Source organism: Pleurodeles waltl, chromosome 6 (assembly GCF_031143425.1).
Source record: "Pleurodeles waltl isolate 20211129_DDA chromosome 6, aPleWal1.hap1.20221129, whole genome shotgun sequence".
NCBI classification, from domain to species: Eukaryota; Metazoa; Chordata; class Amphibia; order Caudata; family Salamandridae; genus Pleurodeles; species Pleurodeles waltl.
Genome location: NC_090445.1, coordinates 58,886,390 through 58,909,634, shown reverse-complemented (window position 1 = coordinate 58,909,634; position 23,245 = coordinate 58,886,390). Strand labels below are relative to the sequence as shown.

Genomic DNA, 23,245 nt, shown 5'->3' with positions numbered 1-23,245 from the left:
GTAAAATCTCCCATATATCCGTTTCCATTTTTGGGGACTTAGAGAGGGAAACTGCCTTAAATATTCCTCCCATTTTATTTCCCCCTAGAATCAGGTCGGACAAAAGGGGCCACACCTTATTGAAAGGTTTGAGGGACCTGTGTTGCATCATCCTAAATGGGTGTTTTAGTTTTGACTATCCTGCAGCTTCTCCACATAAATCCCCACAGAGCAGTTCCATTATTGATTACATGTTAGCCTCTTATGATATTGCCCAATCAGTGGAGGATATGCGAGTTAAGGACACATCTTTTATTGATCATAACATTTTGATTCTTTTTTTTAAAATGCAGTTCTCCTCCATAGATTCCTGGAATCCTTTGGGCAAGGTCATTAGCTTCTGCCGGAAAACAGGTAGAATTTTTTGGACCCCGCCAAAATGTCTTCTATAAAAAAGCACTCGAATGCTTAGTGAGAGATGTTGATGAATGGAATGTGGATCCTCTTCATTATTTTTCAAAATGTATTGATTACGTAACTCAAAGTGTCTCATATCAACGCTGTAAGCCCCAACAAAAGAAAGTAAGGCATTCCATTTTCTTGTTAAATAGAGATTGGTAAGGAGACAGTATGACTGGGAGACCAAGGATGAGAGTAGGAGAATATCCTCATTAAAAAGTAGAAGATCGAGTGTGAAGTTAGGTACAAGGAGAGAAAAGGTGGAGAAGATGTAAATAGTTTTGCGGGAAGCAGAGGTGACACACAATTCCCATAAATTCGGGGCTATTATTTCCAAAGGCTATAGAAGGTTTAAATCGTCCAGTGCTCCCCCAAAAGCCGATGCTGATTGGAAGAACTACATATTTTCCCTTTACCCAGAAAATGGAGTGACAGAGCCATGGGAAATGGATTGGAGCACAAGTCACAGAATTGAGTGAACTGCTACCCCCCCCCCTCCGTGACTGAGATCAAGGTATTTATTAGGTCAATGAGGAATTCCAGAGCAATGGGCCCTGATGAGGTCCTGATGTCCTTAAATAAACTAGAACCTTTGCTCTGGGCAAACATTCTCCAGCCTGTCTTTCATGCCAGCCATTTAAAAAGTAGAGTTCCTGACTCCTACACGGGAGTGTCATAGTCCCATTATATAAAAAGGGTGACAAATCTCTGCCCATAAATCATCGCCAAATTGCACTATTGGATGCAACTTGCAAGATCTTCGCGAAAAGTATATTAATGCATTTAACTACTTGGGTCGAGGAAAATGAGACACTTCCCCTGGGACAAGCAAGTTTCAGAAAGGAACATAGTACTTTGGATGATATTTTATTGATTATAAATGTAAAAAATGTTCACATCAGGTGGTGAACAGTATATGCCGCATTCATAGACTTCTCTATGGCCTTCGATAGAGTGGATAGGAAAATACTGTGGAAATAATTATATGAGCTAGGTGTACCTCCAAACCTGTTACGTCTGGTTATAGCTTTGCACTCTTCTACCTGGAGCAACATTTTTCTAAGAGGAGAACAGGGCTTGTCAGCTAAATTTCCCACAAAAAATGGTTTGAAGCAAGGCTGCTTGTTGGCATCACTGTTATTTTCTTCATATGTTTATGACCTGCCCATTTCCCTGTAGAATGCAGATGGTTTTGCACCCAAAATTGGAGGACATCCACTCTTGTCTTCTAGATGCAGACGATATAGTTGTGATTGACCTTACTCTGAAAGGCCTAAATCAGTGTTTGGCGGCATTAAACCTCTATTTCGTACAGCACCATCTGCAGATTAATCAATTGAAATCCCAAGTAATGTTTTCTTGGGAACAAATTAACTTTTCCTGGTTCCTGGGCCAACACAAGTTAGAGCGGGTAAAATCCTATTGCTTCCTTGGGAAAATGTTCTCTTCTTCACTCAATGACCAAGATCACATGCGTAATAATGCCTCTAAGGCTCTATCTCAAGCACAAGGTTTAGTTGCCTATTTTTACAGCAGTCGGCCGGCTCCATTTCCATCTCTTACTAATGGCTTATCAAATATAGATCCTGGCCACTCTCTTGTACACTTTAGAGGGTACAAATATTTCTACATGGAATTTTCTTGATAGGATGGAAGGGTACATATTGAGCCACCTAGCCTTCTGTAACAACTCAGCCTCAGTGGCAGCTTTAAGGCTCAAATTTGGAATTAAGAACATTTTTGTACAGGGTCTAGTGGTGGTGGTCAGGAGGGCTTATAGTTTAGCCCATAGTAAGGCCTCAACTCTGAGAAACTTCGCATATACAGAAATATTTAGTAGACTAAAAAAAAAATCTAAGTTTTTTAGAAACTGTAATCTAGCTTTACAATTACTTGAGCTAAATCAAGACTTGATTCAATCGTTTCCGCCCACCACTTTAATTTTTTTTTAAAAAGAAGTGACTTGGTCTAAAGGCTTCTCTTCAGGCTTAGAGTTCTGCAGCAGTAAGAGGAGACTGGCCAAGCTAACTGAATCAGTAACTTTTAAACAATCTCAGCCATATCTTGCCTGGAATCTTCGATTAGATAGACTGCCACTTAGAGATCTAACCTCTAGGTTGGAGGGATCTGATAATAATTGTGATCTTTGCCAATTGGGTGTTCAGAATTATAAGCATGTATTATTTGTTTGTCAGGCTCTAACCATGGCCAGGAAAAAATGGCTGAAACCCCTCTATTTGTATTTTAATATTCTTCTGCTGGAGAAGCCTTGGAAGCTACATTTATTCCTCCCAATGAATTATTCTGTTTTAGGATTTTTAAATGGTTTCAGTCCTTTTTAATCTTCTTGTATTGGTGATAATCAAAATGATTGTAAGTAAATTATTCAAGGTAGTTTTTGAGGATTATGATGAGAACCTTTGTTGCTCTATAATGCTTTGTTGTGGTGCTATGCATTGACTGTCTAGGATTTTATTGATTACTTCTAATTCCGGACTGGAAGTCTACGATGCACAACTGTTTTATCGATGAAAATACCACTGTACGTTAGAGTTTTTAACATGAGTCACTTCCTTTAGAGTACCGTGTTGCACTGTTTGAGGTGCTTTATGGTCTTTCTTGAATTTCAATGTTTTGCACTTAAGAAACTAATTCAAACAATTTTAGATCACATTCGTGATATATTTTGCTATGTAATGTCTGAGGGGTATTATTAATATATATTTTTTCTCTCTTCTTTCTTTTCTCCTTTTAGTATTGTGACTGTATAATTTATATTTACGTCTGGAATCTTATAGCTAAAGTTTTACGCTGTTTTATGCTATTTTATGTATTGGTTAAGCATGTGTACCTCTTAGGAGTTCCAATTCATGAAATAAAAAAACTTGAAAACATTGCCCATGTGGCATGGGCTGGTGCTACCACGAACTCCTACGGGTGAAGATGATCTGTTCCACATCTTCATCCTCCGCTGAGTGTGGTGCCTCCTCTACCCTTGATGGTGGTAATGGGGAGCTACAGGGGGCCACACACACTTCAGTGGTTGGAGATGTGGACTCCCAATTCCTTGCAGCTGCCAATCGGGCCACTACATATGGCATCACTGCAGCAAGCAGGAGCTGCTGATTTCTAAATATAGCTGCAACATCCCTGTGGTAGGCAGCCATGTCTGCCCTGAGGGAGACCATTTCCCGGTGCATGGAGTCCATCTTGTCCTCAAGCATGCTGATGCCAGTTTGGGAGGGCAGTTGTTGTGGCCTCTCCCTCATGTCAGCAGCTATGTCCCTCAGATACTCCTGGACTCCACACATTGGGGAGTGTTTGAGACGTTTGGCTGCAGTCTGTTCTGTTGCCATAACCATGCACATCCGCATCCCCTCAAAGATGGCTGCCATAGCTTGCATCCCCACCCCAACCTCCTTGGTCAGCTCCCTCTGGACTCCTACCACTGTCCTCTCAAAGCTGGTGCCTGGGTCCTCGGAGTCCTCTGCTGTGTCAGTGCTGGCAGGTCATACTATTGGGGTGCTATGTGGGGCCCCGGGGATGTCTGCTACATCAATACTCCTCCTTGCAACTGGAGGGGTGTACGCAGGTTTATAAGGACTTATTGGAGGGTCTCTTGGCTGATAGTTGCCAGTTGGTCATCCAGGTCATCAGGTTACTCCAGGACAGGCAGATCCACAGGAGAGCCATCATCCTCTGCAATGAGATGGTGTAAAATCAGTCTATCTGTGCGGTGGCAATTGACATGTCTCATCGCTGATTTGATATTTGAGGTTCATTATCATATTAGGGCCATATTTATGTAAAAGTGATGCAGCGCTGTGTTGTGCAAAAATTGGCAGCGCCGCGCTGCGTCACTTGGGTAACACAAGGATGCGCCGTATGTAAGCGAATATGGCACACCCCTGTGTTGTCCCCCACGTTGGTGCAAAATCCAGTTGCCAGCGCCAACGCAGGCATCCTTGCACCATCGTGCATGGATGTATGCGTTGAGGGGTGTGATTGTTTATGTTCATGAAGGTGACCCTTCCTGCACATTAACAATCACTAATGGCACTTCAGCACTTCTGTGTGAGTTGTAGAATGCAGCACACAGCCACAGCGTCATTTACAAATGATTGTTTATGTGCAGGAAGGGACACCTTCACACACCTAAACAATAATTTCTTGCAGTTTGCTCTTCCTTTGCACGCTGCAGAACACAGCACACATTGGAAAAGCAAAAAACAAGGAGGTAGAAATGTATTCCTCCTCGTTGCACCTTGCTAACACCACCCCCGGGGCTTGCGCATGAATTTTGGCACTGCCTTAAGTTGACAAAATTCCATTTATCTGAGGCAGCATCAAAATGCGATGGGTTTTGCTGTGGCACGCCCACAGCAACGCCCATTGCACCACCTTCCACGCACAGTGATGGTCGGGAAGGGGCCGTATTTACAAGGTGACATTAAGCCACCAAAAGTGGCTTAACGCCACCTTGTCAATACGGCACAGTCCTTAGTGCCACAGGAGCGTCACTGAAAGCGTCCCGTGGCGCTAGGGGGCTAAGATGCGCCTCTTAGTTCCAAAGGATTGTTCCTGTACATCATAGCTGCAGACTACAGCCCTATGCCCCACCTGCATGTCACATGAATGGAAGCCCAGTTGGCCCAGTTGGCTGCGTCATATCTTCTAAGTGTGTTGTCTATCCTTTTTGTGGCTTGACACCATCTTTTCATGTTCTACCCTCCCTTTGCATCCATTTGCATGGTGAGGCCTTGCAATGGGTGTTGCTGTGCTCATGCCACGGCACCACATATGTCAATTTTCACCTGTCACAGTCTTACATGTTTCACATACACCCATGCTGTGCTGAGGCCTTGCACCACCCCACGGATGGCATTGCCAGAACTTGTTGCCATTGATGGCTCCTCATGTTGTTGTTTGTGTTTGTGTGCTACATTGCATGGCACTCATGGACCTGGCAGAGTTCAGTTTCATCTCCTCTCTGTGTAGGTGTGCTTGCCTTACTAAACACCTATCTCCTCCCCTTCAATGCAGCCCTCCTTACACTATGATACATGAGTGTGGCATGGTGTCAGTACAGCTCATTTGACACATGCACATGGTTAAACCCAGGGATGGCCAGTATGGCTATGAAATTTCTGCTGTGTACATAATTCTGTACGTGACAGTGCCTGATGGTAAATGAGTCTATGGACATAGCCATTTAACAGGAGTTTTACTTAGATCAGGGCCAGAAGCAAGTTAGAGGTGCTTCTGCAGGTAGTCATACTGGTCCATCATTTCATGTGCAACAGTCCAAGTGGCACCTGACTGCCATTGTGTATTTTACCACCCCCAACAGCAACAGCACAGGTGGTAGTGGCAACTGTTGTCAATGTGGAATGCCCCATGGGCCAATGGCCAGGACATGGCAGGGTTCAAGCAGCTTACAGACTGGCTATGGCATCTGCCCTGTGACACCTGACCAGTGTTACTTTCAACACTACCCTCCAGGTCTGTTTCCGCATTTCCACCAGCCTTGGCATGTCGGTGTAACCCCATGAAATAGTTGCCGGTGATGTGGTGTGGTGTGGCCCTGGGTGCCCCTGCACAGCCCATGCACTAGCCATGGGCAGTGCAGGGGGTCCCATATCCTGGCCCTTTGCCCTTTCCACTGCCTGATTTGCAGGGCTGAGTGCAGCATGTCCTGTTACACCCAATGCAACACAAAACTGGCACTTACTCTATTTGATCCATCAACAATGTTTACAAAGTTCCCCACAGAGCTACCATTAGTAGACAGATTTCCAGTCACCATCCCAATGTGTGACTTATACTGCCAAGTGCAAAGGGCACACTGCACTGGCAGTCTTACCAATACCGGGCTTGCCCAGGCACCATTCCCCGCCCGTTGATGTGGCATTATCTGCCATTACGTTCACAGTCATACCCCATGTGTTGAATGTGTGTGTTTATTTCCCCATTCCCATATTTCTGACATGGGTGTGTCAGAGTAGTTATGGGCTCAGCCTGTGACTGTTGTGACCTACTGTTTGCTATCTGCAGTACACATTTTCTGTAGTGGCACATTTCAGTTCAGCAACAAGATGTGTGGTTAACACTACTTCAGTTTAGTGGTTCTGGGTAGTGGCATGTTACCAATGATACAGGTCCAGCTTGCTATTCCCCTAGCACCTGTTCAGTTCATTGTTCAGTGTACCCAGGGGACACCCTGACTGCATGATGTAGGGATGGCTGTCGCATGTGAATGTGTTGTCTATGTGTGGTGGTGCTACCGGCACATCACTGGGTACTGTTGGGACAGTTGCAATGACTTGTGTGCTGTGAGATGCAGCACACATGCGTTTGGGAAATAAGGCAAGGCAGTTGTGAGGTGTTACTGCAAGGGAAACCACTATGAAATAACCCCAGCAATATTGTTGACTGACTACCTGGTCTCTGAGGTCTTGGTGGTGGTGTTGATTTGTCTGCATGCGAAGGGATATTGTGATGTCACAACCAGTGGCACAGTGATTATACATGCTATCCATCCCATGTGCTGCATATGTATATGTAGGTATTTAGGCCTGATGTCCAAAATATGTGCAGGTTGCGTATGTGTCATGGTGAATGGCACTACCAATGTGTAGGTATGTATAGCTTACATCGGCATGGTGCAACTTGCATAATGTGTATTGTGTCCCTCTGAGCTTCTTGCATTGTGTGAGTTCAATATGCCTCCCCGTTCTTGCACTTGACATTTTAGCATATATTTCCCCCATACAACTTACCCTGCATTTGTGGTGTTTCCTTGTAGTATATGCTGTCCTGTGACAATTTCCCCTGGGATGAACTCTGCAACCATCTCCTCCATCTCGTCCAAGTCCTCTTGTGGTGCTGGACTCCCACCTCCACTTTGCAGTGCTGCTTTCCTGTTCCATGCCATTTGTTCGCTTTGACTCATGCCAGCATTTGTTGCACTTAGTTACAGTTCTCCTGACCTCTGCCACACTGTTGATCTTATCCACAATCTGCTGCCAGACTGCCTCCCTCCTTCCAGTAGACAATTTAGAGGTGACGAAGAGTTGATGTTGATGCTCCGTCACCTCTCTCACCAGTATTTCATGCTCCTCTGTGCTGAAACAACACTTCCTCTTTTACTTCTCCCTTCCTCTGTGTCCCCCTGGCTGGTTCCTGGATGAATGGGCTCTCTCCCTGGGGTCTCTCCTGGCTCCATTTTTGGTCTCCTTTGCACTGTTTTCTCCGTTAGCATCTGTTTTTGACACTATTGCGGGCAAAAATGGTACATTTCCATTTTGCGACGTTTACATGTCGTAAACCAGATTAGAGTCATTTTTCCTCCATTATCGTCATTTTGCCTTATGACAAGGTGCAATGGTTAATGACTCTAACCTATTTTAACGCCACCCAGCATCATAGTATAAATATGACACCCTGGTGGCGTTAAAAAATGGCACAAGTCAGCGCTAACCTTTTTTACGCAAAACTGCGTTAGCACAGTTTTGCATCAAAAAGTATAAATATGCCCCCAAGTTTTTTACTCTAATACATTTCTTGTACTATATTGTAGCTTGCTTTGAACAAAGTGATGTAATTGTTGTTTACAATATTTCTGTATTTATTGGTTTTATGGTGAATATAGTAAGACGATGTAATGCAGGCATTTATTTGTTGTATTTTGTTATTTTATAGCTATTTTAGCCGAATAAAGATTTATTTGACTTGACTTGAAACACTGAAACATACGTTTTCAAATAATATGAAAGATTCAAATAAGAAAAGAGTTATGTGTGACATAAATATTAACACACCCAGCCAAAAATGGCTGTCCTTCTCACAGTCCTGATTCTTATTGGGTCCACCAAAAGCCAACACAATACAAAAAAGATTGTTGCCGTTGTTTATAATTCATTACTGTGGACAGTGCCATTTCTCCTAATCCCAGGCAGCTCACTACCAACAACATTCTATATGTCTTGAAGCATTTCAGCTTACTGGGCTAGTCTAACCAGAACATCAAAGGGATTAATGTGTACAAGAGATCCAGCCTAAAACAAGAATGGTACTGACATTTCTATGTGTATATTAAACATTTTTGGTGTCCCTCCTGAACTATGTTATATAATCAACATCAGACATGGGGCATCATTACGAGTCTGGTGGTCTACTGACCGCCAGACTCGCGGTGGCGGCAGTTGCCCTGGGGTTGGACCGCCAGCACTGCCAGATTACGACTGCACGATGGCCTGACGGTCCTAATTCGCTAGGGCAGTGCTGCCCTGGGGATTACGACTCCCCTCTTCGCCAGCTGTTTCATGGCAGTAGCACTACCATGAAAATGCTGGCAGAGAATGGGTGCCAGGGGCCTCAGGGGGGCCCCTGCACTGCCCATGTACCTGGAATGGACAGTGCAGTCAGCGAACATTGCGACAGGTGCTGATGCACCCTACACACTACATCATTGCTGCCACCTCTATTACGAGCCTGAGACAATGCTGTAGTCCGTTTCCCACCGGGCCAGCAGGAAACTTGTAATGGCCCTGGTGGGCAGGCTGCCAAAACTTATCTGTCGGATTGTGGGATCAATGTAGTATGTAGTCCATTGCTGTAACTGACTGTAGTGTGTAGTTAATGGTGTCCTTCTGTCTGTGTTCTTATGCAGATCAGCGCTTATCAGAAGAAAAGGTTATGACGTGCCATCGCCAAGGACGTGCAGACCCTTAGGGTCCATAGCTGGTGGAACACCCACTGCAGAAAGAGGTGGGAGGACCTGAGATGCTGGACGTGGAGGCCCAGTTGGGGACACCCACCCAACAAGGGAGGGGTGCCCGTTGGACCCTGACCCCTCTAATGGCCTTCATACTGGCAGTTGCCAACCCAGGGTTGGATGGGTGCGTGAGGGCAGCACAGCAGCCACAAGGGGGTGAGTACTCGCTGTGTACATTTGTTTCCTAATGCCTGGCATGGTCTTTGGATGTCAAGATAATAGTCAGTGGATGCCTCAGTATGCCATTGTAGGTTATAATGTATAGTTCTGAATTGCTATGATGAGTGGTATCTACAATTGGTATTGGTCATTTGCTAGTTTTTCAGCTTCAGTAAGCATCTACATCCTGACTCACCAGTGTTAGAGTGATGCCCTGATGTACACTGTCTAGGTAGTGTGACCTGGCAATTGCACATTGTGCAGCAAAAACAACTAGTGATGGACGGAATGCTGAACATTGTCAAACACTCACCCCCAGTCACAGATCTGGGTTTAATCCATCATTCTTTTGCTCACCATGCCACCCCAGTTTGGACCCAGCCATATGCAAATCAGTCTTGACCCTGTTCCTCATGGGAACAGTCCAGCCCGAACTGCCAAGCCAGGTCCTCACTGGACCGGAAACAAGCATCCTGGGACCGGTTTCGGGGTTTCACCCCTCATCAGCCAGGCTAGCTTGAATCCAGTGGCATGGGAAGCACGGGACCCACGTCTGGGCATACCCTTCCCACTTAGGGCGACAAAGCAAAAACAACTAGTGATGGACGGAATGCTGAACATTGTCAAACACTCACCCCCAGTCACAGATCTGGGTTTAATCCATCATTCTTTTGCTCACCATGCCACCCCAGTTTGGACCCAGCCATATGCAAATCAGTCTTGACCCTGTTCCTCATGGGAACAGTCCAGCCCGAACTGCCAAGCCAGGTCCTCACTGGACCGGAAACAAGCATCCTGGGACCGGTTTCGGGGTTTCACCCCTCATCAGCCAGGCTAGCTTGAATCCAGTGGCATGGGAAGCACGGGACCCACGTCTGGGCATACCCTTCCCACTTAGGGCGACAAAGCAAAAACAACTAGTGATGGACGGAATGCTGAACATTGTCAAACACTCACCCCCAGTCACAGATCTGGGTTTAATCCATCATTCTTGTGCAGACACTGTGACGGAGTAAGTGTATCTGTGCCTTTGTCAACAGACAGACATGGATTAGTGAGTCTCAGTAGGTGTGCAGATGGTAGTGTCTTCCGAGTTAATTTCAGCTGTTGTTTCCAGGCAATGGTGTGGAATTGTGGTTGTCACTGCATGGTGACAATTACAAGTAAGTCATTGTGATGTGTATGCCATGTGTGCTGTTATTGCTGATATTGATCCTGTGCTCCCTCTCTTTCTCCCCCACCCTCCTTCCTTTTCTTATCTTGTCCTTGTGTGCATTAGCATCATCTGGCGAAGGAGCAGGGGCATCGGCGAGTGGGGGAGCTGCAGCCCACGGGACACAGGAGGCAGTGTCCACCGACGTCGAGGGACCAGTGGGTTGGAGGGTGAGGGGAGCACCACAGGGGGACAAGAGCTGATACTACTAACTCTGATTCCTCCTCTGATGGGAGCTCCCTGGTGGTGACCACCTAGGCATCATCATCTTCCACCACCCCCATTCCAGCACCACCCTCCCAGTAGCCCTCCACCCAGTTGCACATGCCGACTCACCCAGGCGGGTGGGTGTCTCCTTCACCAGCAGCCACCTCATCCTCTGCCCCAGTCAGCCCTGCTACCCTCACTAAGGAAGCTATTGATCTCTGAGATTCATCTCTGTAGGGCAGTCAATCATAGTAAATACCATCCAGGGGCTAGCATCCCAGATGCAGCAATGCCTACCATGGGGGCATTCATTTTTCAGGAATCTTTTTCATTATTTCGATTATACCATAGTAGTTTGACTCTGTGATGACATTGATACAACAGATATTCATAAATGGTTGATGTTTTGCATAGTTATAAAGATTAACAGCAAGTAGTAAGACATGCGTAATGGTATTAGCTAGAGCGATGGGTGAAGTATTCAAAATATACATTACATTTTGCAGTCATTGGGGTTCGTCTGAGATTAAGTACGGAAGTTCCGTATAAGAAGAAATTGTGCCTCTAGGGTTAAATACAGAGTGGTGGACTCCTTGACTCTTCCCTAGCCCTTTTGCGAAAATGTATGCGCGTTTACAGAGGTATACATATAAACGCTGATCCTAAATTATCAACAAATAAAAACAGTAACATTTTTAAACAATGGAGTACTATATCTTCAAGTATTTGATGACTGCATGATTGTGCCTTCATGTATGTAGAATCCCCTCGGTACCGTGAAGGTGTATTAATGTATTTTGGGGCCGCATTTTAGCTCCAGATGCCTGGTGTCTACCTTGTCTTGGCTTACACGTTTGGGATTGGAGCGCAACAATCGGTAAGCGCTCCAGTGACATCCTCAGTGTGCCCCTGATTTTTGTTGGGCGCAAGGCCGTCCTAAATGCTAGTCTGATTCCTCTGAATCAGAGCCTGCGTCTGGATTTTGTAAGTGCGCCAGCATCACCTCCCAGCTGTCTGATAGTGGGTATTTGCACAGCCCAAGTGCATCTTCCCGCTTCAGCGCCACCCCCTTCACACCCGCTCAAATCGCAAATGACTGTTTCCAAGCCAATTCGGTAGGTGCCTCTGCAGATTTCCATCTGCGGGTTATCAGCCTTTTAGCCGTCACAAAACCCAAATCTAAAAATCTTGTGGTGCTCCTGTGCCGCATGCCTCTGGGGAATAAACCTAGTACGCAGAACTCCCATGCGAACGATATTGTGCGTGTCGCGCATGCTGATAAGCAGTCTACCACGGCTCTCCAGTAGTTATGGAAGGAGGGGCAGGACCATAACATGTGGATTATATCTGCATTGAGATGTTTGCATCGGGGACAATCTGCATCGCAACTAGAGAATTATCTGTTAATACGAGCTGGCGTAAGGTATGCCCTATGGATAATGTAAAATTGTATACATTGAAATCTGGAGTTGCGAGGTATAGTAGTATGGCTAGAGAGAACAGATTTCCGCTGCGAGTCCGTGAAGGGGGTAGCCAATTCATTCTCCCAGGCAGCACGCAGTGCGGCATGCTCCTGGACCATGTGAGTTCGCAGTGCATCCGTAAAACACCTAATCAGGTGTCTTCCCTGCCCCATCACCTGTATATATTGTATTAGTAGATGGGTCGGGGGCAGTCGTTAAACCTCCCCATTCAGTTGATAAAGATCGCAATAGTGAGTTGTACAACAGAAACTGTCCTGCAGGAAGGCCCGCTTCTGCGACAAAATTGGGGAACGAAATCAGCTTGCCATCACTGTACAGATCGCCTAACGTGCCCAGTTCTGCAGCATGCCACACCCACAGTTCAGCTCCCGACGTGACTTCAGAGCCACAAGGTGTTCCCAGTAGGGCCAGGGCCGGGGCAAATGGGACAGCTCCCCTCGTGAGATGCAGTGACCTGCTGTAGCAGCCGTGGGCCACCTTAAGGAAAAGTTGCTCCGGCGGCGCCGAGCGTGAGTGTGTGAAACAAGTGCGCCACCTCTGCAAGGGTCCAGGGGCCCGCAGTGGTTGCCATATCGGGCAGATGAAGGCCCGCCATCCATATGGACACCATTGGAGCTGGGATGCCAAATAATAATGTTCCAGATTAGGAGCCTAGAGACCGCCTTGCTCCAGTGGCATATAGAGTTTCTTAAGCGCAACTCTGCAGCGCCCCTCATTCCAAAGAAATTCTCCCAGCTTGCGTTCCAGGTCCCTAAAAAAACTGACCGGTATGTAGTAGGGGAGGTTGGAAAAGTAGTATAATAGTCGTGGTAGTACAATCATTTTCAAAAGGGCAATCCTGTCTGCCACAGATAGTGGCAGCATTTGACAAAAGGCCATCTGGGATCTAATGGAGGACACTGCCTTCTTAAGGTTACCATCAAATAAGTCCTCTTTATGGTGGTAGATATGGATGCCTAAATATCTAAATGTGTGTGGTTGCCAAGGAACAGCAACTCCAGAGAGACACAGCCCTGGGTTTGGGAGTGTAGGATCAAAGGGGAAGTGTCACGGTTTCGGGTGGGTCTGATCAGGACTCTGGTTGGGACACCCCTTGAGGTCACCGAATATCCTAAAGAGGTAGTATACTGGGGAAGAAGAGCAGCTAATGGCATACATGGAAAGGACAGCTATGAACAGGCACAGGAAAGTAAAAGCAGAGCAACCCTTGTGTGAACAAACAGGAAACAGAGTACTAATGGACAAACACGCTCGGGTTGTACACAGAGTAAGGCGCAGAACCTCCCACAGTGACAGGGAATGTTAATGCCTCTGTGCAGTTTGCTCTTACAGATAGTCACCCTGCCAGCCCCATAGAAAGGAGGCAGCAGAAGTGATTCTGTCTCTGGACCCTAGAGCACAGACAAGGAAAGTACTTACATACACAAGACATGCTCTTATGGGTCTAGCTGGAAACACAGTGGCGATTCCTGAGAAAACAGCAATAGCACACTGTCACATTTAGGCACGAAAGACAACGTATAACACTGGACAAGGATGGGGGCTGGAATTGCCTCCTGGAAACTAGGAGCCAACCCCAGAACACAGGAGGACACTTATACACTGGTGAAGACTGATAGAACACTTACCAGACACAAATAACCAAGAAGAAACAGAAACAGAAGGGAACAAACTAAGAGGCAGAGGCAAGAACTAGGAACAGGCTCAGGCTGAAGCAAAGGCAGGCTCTGGCTGGAACAGGCAAGGACAGGGCTGGAGTACAGGGAGTAGGAAATGAGCAGTAAACAGGACTGGGAAAAAGAGAGAAGGTTCAGGCTGAAACAAGGCAGGAGCAGGGCAGAGAAACAGGGAGCAGGCTCTGGAAGAAACAAACAGGTACAAGGCTAAGAGATAGGGAGCAGGCTCTGGCTGGAACAATCAGGAGCAGGGCAGAGAAACAGGATCAAGCTGGAACAGAACAGGAACAAAACTGGAACACCATCCGACAAAGGGTCTGTAACACAAAGGAATCGAACTCCAATGCACGACGGGGATCTTGAGGAAATGGCTCCTTATAAGCAGTTCCAAGCTGGGCTGCACAGGAGAGGTCTCAGGTATGTGTAGTTTCAGACACTTGCAAGTCCTGGAGGAGAGGATCCAGTGAAAAGTAGAAACTGGACTTCTCCCATAGAAAACAATAGGAAACAGAATCCAGGCTTTCCTGACTACCAGGCTGTGCATTATGGGATTTTCAGTCCCAGGAAGCAAATGTAGTACTACACAAGTGTACCATGGAGAAAAGAGAAACAAACAGGAGTCAGCAAGGGACTCTAGATAAGTGTTTAAGGTGATTCCTGGGCTTCCGACAGTCCCCTTACAGCGCCCCCTAGAAATGGGCCGACAGAGTCATAACAGGAAGAGGCAGGACTTAGTCCAATTAACCCTTAATCCAGAGAGAGAGGCAAACTGTTGCAGTAATGTCCCGACCACCGAGGGAACCCGCGTGACATCCCTGAAATACAGTAAGAGGTCATCAGCATACAGTGATACAGTGTGTAAACCATCTCCTAGGACAATGCCCCAGCGGGGGCCCTGATCGCGTAGTACCACAGCCAAGTGCTCCATGGCGAGGGTGAACAGAAACGGAGAAAGTGGGCAACACTGTCTCGTGCCCCTGTGCACTTCAATCGGCTCCGAAATACTCCCCCCCATTTTGACCCAGACCTGGGGATTAGTGTATAGTAGCCTAACCATGCGGAGAAAGCGGGTTCCAATGGCAAAACGCTGCAGGACCTAAAAAAGGAATGTACATTCCAAGGAATCAAAGGTCTTCTCCAGGTCGAGAATCAGGCATCCCGCCAATGGCCAATCCTGTTTCGAATAGTGCATAACACCAAACAACCGCCTAATGCTGTGTGATGTATCTCGTGCAGGCACAAATCCTGGTCTGGGTGTACCAGGTCCCAGCACCATGGGCGCCAGAAGTGTCGCTAGTGTCTTGGCAGATATTTTATAATCTGTGTTGAGCATTGCTAATGGACGATATGAGCCAAGCTCCATCGGGCCCTTGCCTGGTTTGGGGAGGGACACCAACAGCGCCTCATTCTGCAACGCCGACAAAAATCCTCTCTGCACAGACTCTTCGTATATGCGAAGGAGTTGAGGTGTAAGGATAGAGGAGAATGTCTTATAAAAGTCAGCTGGTAGACCATCTGGGCCCAAAGTTCTACCCGCGGGTAGTTCGTGTATACTAGCCTGGATCTCGGAGAGCTCAAGAGGCACCTCAAGCTCAAGAGGCGTTCCTCTGGGCTACCGTCAGGAATTCTGCACAGGTCTGCTGATGTAGAAATGTAGCCGAGTCATATACAGTCCTATAGTGCTGTGTGAACGCTAAGTGTATCTCCGAGGGTGTATGAAACACCATTCCAGCCTCCAAGCGAATCTCCACAATTTGGCCATGGTCTTGTTTGCTCCTGGACAGCCAAGCTAAGAGTTTGCCCGACTTATCCGCGGAAGTATGTGTGCGCACTGAGTGAGCGGCATAGTTTAAACAACGTAACCGCTCCAGGAGAGATAAGTGCTCGGCCCGAGCCGTTGACAGCAGTGGGACTTCGGGCAATCTCCTGTTCAGGACACAGTAAGTTCCGCTCCATGTGGGCGAGTTCACGCTCCACAGAGCGACGCAGATTCCACTGCGTTCCCATACAGTGACCCCTAGTAAAAACCTTAGGGGCGTCCCATTCCATCAGGCCTGAAGATGCTGTACGTTTGTTATGTGCAAAGTATTCAGGAATTGCCTCAGCTAAAGATGCTTTAAATGCTGCATCTTCCAGGAGCTCGGTTCTAAGTCTCCAAGTGGGGACAGTCGGGGGAGAGACATTCCAGCCCAGACGCACGAGTTGCGGGTTGTGGTCGGAGTGTGTGCGACCCATATAGTCTGTGTCCAGTACTGTAGGGTATAAATTCTGTGTGCATAGTATTCTATCAAGGCGCACATGTAGGGAGTGCGAGGCAGAGTAATATGAGTAAATTCTATCTGTAGCATTGCATTAGCGCCATATGTCTAGCAAGTGCCAATTTTGAGTCCAGGTGTTCAGTGCGTTTGCAGCTGACACCATGAGCGATGTGGGCAGTGGGGGGAAGGAGTGGTCCAAGTCCAGATCCAGCACACTATTAAAGTCTCCTCCCAGTAACCAGGGATAGTCGCTACACCCCGAAAGCTGGTTAGACAAAGTATGTAGGAAGGAGGCCTGATCCACATTCGGAGCATTTATGGAGCCCAGTACTAATGCCCGGCCAGCAAGTCACCCCCGCACCAACGGTTTCCACCCAAACCAAATAACCCTTGAGGTCAACAAAATAGTTATACATGATAGTTCTCCACTAGTAGGAGTGTGGGGTAGGCCGTGCGACGTAAAGATGAGCGTGTAGTGAGTTGTGCACCCCGGCTTATGTGGATATTTGAGTGAGGGGCCAGTGGCAGTTAATGCCTGTGAACAGCTGCGGCACCAGCGCAAGTCATGCGGCTTGTTAAGCCATTTCCCTGTGGGTTCGCAGGTGCATCCCCAGGTGATTAGTGCACTATTACATGGCATATCTGTAAACAAGGTGCGCATTGTGTACTGAGGAAAAAAACTGGGACTGTAAAGGAGATGGCTGTGGGGCCGCTAAGTCGCCCAGACAGGCGCCGAAGGGTTCTAAAACGAGTCATCTGCTGTACCGGGGGTCACCCCCAAGCATGCCAGAGAAATCGACTCGGAGAGTTGATCTGGTGTAGCAGGACGGTCGCTTAGGGGTTGTGGAATTTCAGTTTCTGCTTCCGATGCAGTTGGAGAAGCATTGATGGCTGCTGCCGACTGCAACACCTTGCGTCGTACCTGGATTATTTGTTCCAGATCGGGGCATGTTTTGCGCTCTCCGGAGTTGCATTACCCGCTTTGCAGCCGCGTCTCACACGGATGCGCTTACCCCACGGCACTGGTGGGTTCCCCTCAAGGTCCCGGCCTCTGATACGGCCTGTTGACTCCAGCCATTCCCACACCGTTTCTGGCGTGGTAAAGAAGTGGGATTTGTTCTCAGATATTATGCGGAGTTTGGCCGGGAATAAAAGAGAGTACTCAAGATGCAGTGTCCGAACTTGCGTTTTAAAGGTAAGTAGGAGGCGCGGTCTCTCTGCACAGCTAATGTGTAGTCCAGAAACAGCATGACCTGTGCGTCATCGACTCGAGGCGGTGATGATGATCTCCTGGACCTGAGGATAATATCCCTGTCTGCATAATCAATCAAACGAATTATAAAGGGACACAGGACGCTTCCGGGGCGTCGTGGTCTTGTAGGAATCCTATGTGCCTGCTCCACTGGAAAGAAAGGTGTCAAAGTTCCCTCCGGTATCAATCCCCGGAGCCAGGCTTCAGAGTAGGCCACAGCATCACGACCCTCCACGTCCTCCGGCAGGCCAATAACGCGTATATTGTTTCTTCGGGTGCAGCCTTCTGCATCCTCAACACGACGCTCCAATGCTCCTATGGGGGTCAATGCGTCTCCCATTTTGGTCTCTAGGCGGGATGTTGTGGCGCCAATTCATCTATTCATGCCTAAATTGTGCCTGTCTTTTTCGCCAAATTGCGGTGATCTGCATGTAACAAAACAAGATCGCTGACCACCTTGTCTATTTTGGCATCCAGAGATGTGCGGGCCCGCTCCAGCGAATCGCCGATGCGCTCCACCGCCGCTAATACGGCATCGAGTTTTTGGCTGTCTTGAGTTGCGGCATCCTGTGGATGCTTAGCGCTGGTTCCAGATCGGAGGCGGACGGTCCCCGCCATATCCAGAATCTTTTAAAATGTCAGTGGTAGAATAGGTTGTTTTTCCGCTAACAAGATAGCACACGGAGGATTCCGTCCCGTGGGGCCCACCAGCGCCCCAGTCAGGCCAAGGGGACCGAACAGCGAAGGCTGCTTCAGATTGTGTCCCAGCTGCGCAGTAAGGTGAGCCCGCTAAGACACGTGCCCAAGTCTTCCCATCTGGCTGAACCGCATGGCTTAGCTTCCCCCCATGCAGCCCAGCGAGGGCCGGCTTCCAGCTCCCAGTGCAGGGACCAGCGGTAAGGCCACTTCCAAATCACACCATCAGCAGGCTGTAGTGACGTTTCGTCTATTTAGGTTGGGTTGGGCCCGCTTGCATGCACTCCCGGAGTGGTGTTGCGCAGCAGCACGAGCAGCCCAACCGACAAAGTATTTTTTATCCGCTAGGTTCTCTGTCCCCCGGGCCGCCCCATCCAGTCCTGCAGCCGGGCGCACCCCGAGCCGCACCTCATCCAAGCTGTGCAGGAGCAGACCCTCGTCTCCACCGCAGCGCCCGCAGCATCGCGCCAGAGAACCCGGCCTTCCGCACTGCTGTGCATCCGGGTGCGCCGGCCTCCAACGCGACTCACTTGATGTGGGCACAGGTCCTGCCCCAGCGACTCCACAGGCGGGCCAGACGCGGCAGCAGTGCACTCCACCAGGACGGCCTCCTCTTCTCGCCTCCCCCTTGCAGGCCGCCGCCCGCAACCACGCGCGGCCCGCTTCTATCCGGCGCCGCGCCACGGGGACCGCTGTCGAGTTCCCCGGAGGCTTAGGGAGACTCAGCACCGTGGGGAGCCAGGGGTGTAGATATTACTGGCCCTTCTTATGCTTTATGATGCCGGATAATCCATAGATGGGACGCAGAGCTCTATCGGCTTGTGTCCGCCATCTTGGCCAACTTAGGCACGCCCCAATACCTTGGGGGCATTCATGTTGGCTTGCCTGGCCTACAGAGATCGTTTCATTCTCTGGCCCCCTCTTTGATGACAGCCAGGGCCCCTAGTTCATCCTTTCCCCCCTCCAACTACCTGTACCCAGTCCCAGAGCCCTCTCCCTCCCACTCATCCCAAGCACACAATCAGACGAGCATGCACCCAAGACAACAGACAGGACTCGCAAAGGCAAGCACAAGCACCACAGATCATACCACAAGCATCCACATAGCCAACACACAGAAGCAAACACTACAACACCACTGTCTCCCCTTCACCTCCTCCCTCACATTCACATCTGCACTCACACCTGCAAGCACTGCACCCTCAGTCCCAGATCCTGCCACCTATTCAGCCTTGCCCACAGTCACGACAACAGCAGACACGCAGACTAGCACCCCATGCACCACATGCACAGTCACCACCAAAACCATCACAACCACATACAGCACACCCACCTCACTTGCAGCCACCACCCCAACATACATGCAGATGACCTGTTTGTTCTCTCCCTCTCCTACACCCCTCCTCCCCAAACACATATACACTCCCACTCAAACACTCAACAGTAATCCACCTCACACATGCACACTTTGTATGCACCTACAGCCCAGTCCAGCACACCTACATGTCCTATGACCATTCCCTTTACCTCCACTCCCAAACCTCCTCCCACAATCAGCCCCACTGTACCTAAGAACCCTTTCCTTTCCCGCTTTGACCTCTTCCCTACTCCTGACCCACCCTGTGTTGTCCCTAAACATAAGGACCCGCTCCCCCACCCCAGCCCCTACAGCTCCAAATCCTGCCATTGCCCCCATCTAGTATTTCCAATGTTCCCTCCCCCGCTAAGAAGGCTTCCACTCTGGGACAAAAGGAAGCCACTCCCACACAATGCTCCAGACCCACTCCCCTATCCCCTAAACCGTGGAGCAAAAGCCCACTCCCTCCGAAAACCAAGTCCAAAGACCTCCCTTCCAAGAAGAAACATCCCCCCAACTCCCCACCCCCTTCCTCCTGAGGTGCCTGCCTTCCACATTGATGTCCCTGCCCAGTGGAGTCACTTAGGCTGTCAGAAGTCAAGTTGGGCCTAATTTGTTGCCCTGAGGGTTGCCATGGACAATTGGACTGGCCAATCGCCCTTTGTATATAGTTCTTGTTTTGTTGTGGGTGCTATTCCCACCGGAATACAGTGGTTGCATCACAAGTATTTGTACAGGCTTTCTTTTCTTCTGGCTTATGTACTTCCAGATTGTTCTTTATGTGTGTGATATGTGTGTATGGTGTATGCTGTGAGTGTGGGTGTGACACTTCTCCTCCCTCCCTTGTGTGCTAAGTGGCTGTACTCACGGTTGTTGTCTACATCGCTGCTCCTGGACTCCCATCCTGTGGTTCAGCATTGGCAGGACTTCCAGTTCATGTTCCATGGCAGCCGCGGACTCCTCTGTGTCCCTGGAGGTGAGTGTATCCTTTTATATGGGTCGTTTCCACCAGGCTTTTCGTGGCAGTGGTTCCGCCCCGGAAATCCTGGCAGTCTGCTATGTCGTAATAACGTGGGCAGTGAATGGTGTCCTACCAGGCTGAAAGTGGCAACTGCTGTGGCCGGTGGCCAGATCGCACTGGCAGTTCAAGCGGTGCATTGGCTGTATTTGGGAGGTATCACCGCTGTGGTCACAATATGGTGGTCTTCACCACCAGCCTGTCAGTGGTACTACTGCCATCGCTGGGGAGGCATTCAGCTGACCGCCAAAGTCATAATGAGGGCCTAAGTTTCTACAGTATCTAACTTCCGATTTGATCTTATTCCACTATTTATTTGAAATCCCTGACAGGATTATCATATATTAAACAAAAACAAAGGACAAGAGAATAATGGCAGCAAATGTGCCAACTCATTGATAATAGTGATAGGATATAGTTAATATTTGTAAGCAATCCAGGACAACATGCACATATGCATCTCTAAAAGGTCTCTCTTTCTAGAAAAGAAATAGAGGAGTCTGAAAAAAAGGCAAAAAATGGAAAGGAATGAAGGGCAAAATGATGGAAATAGAAAATCAGAGTAATCGCAACATGCTGTAAAGAGCTTTGGCACATGTGTATTTAAGATATTCATTATATCATTTATGAGATCAAAAAAGAGAGTGTGCACATTTGTAAAAAAAAATGCAAGATAAGCAAATTCATTTGAATTTCACTATTGAAGAGGGGGTAAAACTGAATCTTTAATTAAGAAAATCTGAAAAATAACCCCTTTGACATATATTCCAATATGTTACAGTTGTCATTTCCAGCATCAACTCCTCCCATGCGTAGAACATTATAATTTAATTTGCAGCATGTGCATTTACAACAAATGGTACTCTAACTCCCCTGTTAGGGACACCAATGTTTTGTGGCCTATATTTTATATATATTGCAATAAGTTGTGTCACTGTTAGTGGACATATTGAATAAACATGACATTTAAAACTTAGAAGTCAGAGAAGGGGAATACCTATCTATACAATTTGTTATGTCAAATTCCAAAGTCCTAGAGTAAATAGGGGATATTAATATCACATGAAGTAGGTACGCAAAACTACAACAGAGTTAACCCTTGTCGTCAGGTATTCATTGTTGTTTTGAAAGTGTCATCAATAACTACTCAAAGATCCAGATATTCTGAGCCTGACCACGTGTTTCAAAATTATACTTTGTCTGAAGTAGTCTCCCTCAGATTTGCAGGAGGAAGCTAGAACATAAACAGGGGCCAACTGTGGACCACTGCTCACTACTGTTGCAGATAACTGTGTTTTCTGCTGCCAACGTCTGTGATCTCTGCCTCAATATCACTGTAATGAGCTTCCTATTTCGCTAAAGTCTGATGCCTAGGTTTTTATTTTATTTGTTTGCTGATTATATCTAATATATTATATCTATACCTACCCAGATATCACTGCAGGCTGACTTTAGGTGAATACAGCAAGTTTTAAAGCTAAAAAGGGATACTGGAGCAGCAACCTTTACCTCTTGGGCTGTTGTTAGCCAGACAAAGTCAATGGTTGTACCAACTGCTGAAGTTGTGCTTTACAGAATCTGGAGCTTTTGGTATTGCTGCCACTTTGTCACTTTTAACTAGAAGCTCCCTGTCTCTATACAATATAAACACATGAAGCAATGCAAAGGCATTCTTGTGTACATTTTAATGACCGTCTGTGCCTCTGGCTACTCCACCAAAGCAATCAATATCAATTGTTGGTTATTATCTTGTCTATTTGGACATTCGAAGAATTAAATACTTTTTGCACCTTCTCTGCTTCTGTTAATATATTGGGTGGATATGTGCCATACAGGCTGAATAACACAGCAGATGATGCAGCCTAGACTCCCTCTGTGGGGGACCACTGTTCCTAATCAGAAATACCCATCCTAATCCTTCAATGCTGCCCCCCAGTTATTATTCAACTGAAGTTAGAGAACTCTACTGAGAAGCAACATGTTTGTTTAGACAGTTCATGAAAGATTTTGGCATTTAAATGAACATGTCCAAAAGAGTATGTTTGTTGATTAAATCACTGACCATGAAGCACAGAGGGTTTTGTCTCTATGAACTGAGCCATTAACTGATTTACAAGCTGTTGACTGTGATGCCTTATCAGATTATTTTAAGAAGTTTAGTTTAGTGACAGCTATTCTCTAAATGTGCCATGGCATCCCTTACATCCATTACTATGACAAGGTGGCCCAGCGATAGACAGGCCACCAGGCCCAGGTTTTCAACCTGGGAGGCCACTCTAAATCAGGGAGGTTTGCAAGATTGACAGTGTGGAATATTTACCAATATATGACAGTTCCCAATATCAGCCAAACTGTACTTTACACCTCTCTTTGTCTTCTTATATGCTGCAAGTTACCAAGATGACGGTCTTTCACAACAAACCTGATACATGAAGCTTATACGGATATGGTAATGTTTATTATTAGGGAAGGCAGCCCTAAGACAGACAGAATTTAGATCCTCTTTAATGCCAAATAGAAAATACATCCAGACAGTTGAAGGGGCCCATATAATCAAAAGGGAGGACTGCACATTTTCAGCAGAAGTCCTGAAGCACATCAATTAGCTGAAAGCAGGAGAGCACATCTAGTGAGATCAATACATCTCAATGATGTAAAGACAGGAGATGAAAGCTATGTATTATTGTCACCTATCACTCTTAGCATGATAA

At 47.4% G+C, this 23,245-nt stretch overlaps 1 protein-coding gene across 1 annotated transcript in view; it reads right to left on the bottom strand.

Moving 5' to 3' along the window:
• Nucleotides 1–23,245, bottom strand: part of LOC138299193 (butyrophilin subfamily 3 member A1-like) — a 798,776-nt gene that overhangs the window by 401,209 nt on the left and 374,322 nt on the right. The gene's annotated exons all lie outside the window — the stretch shown is intronic.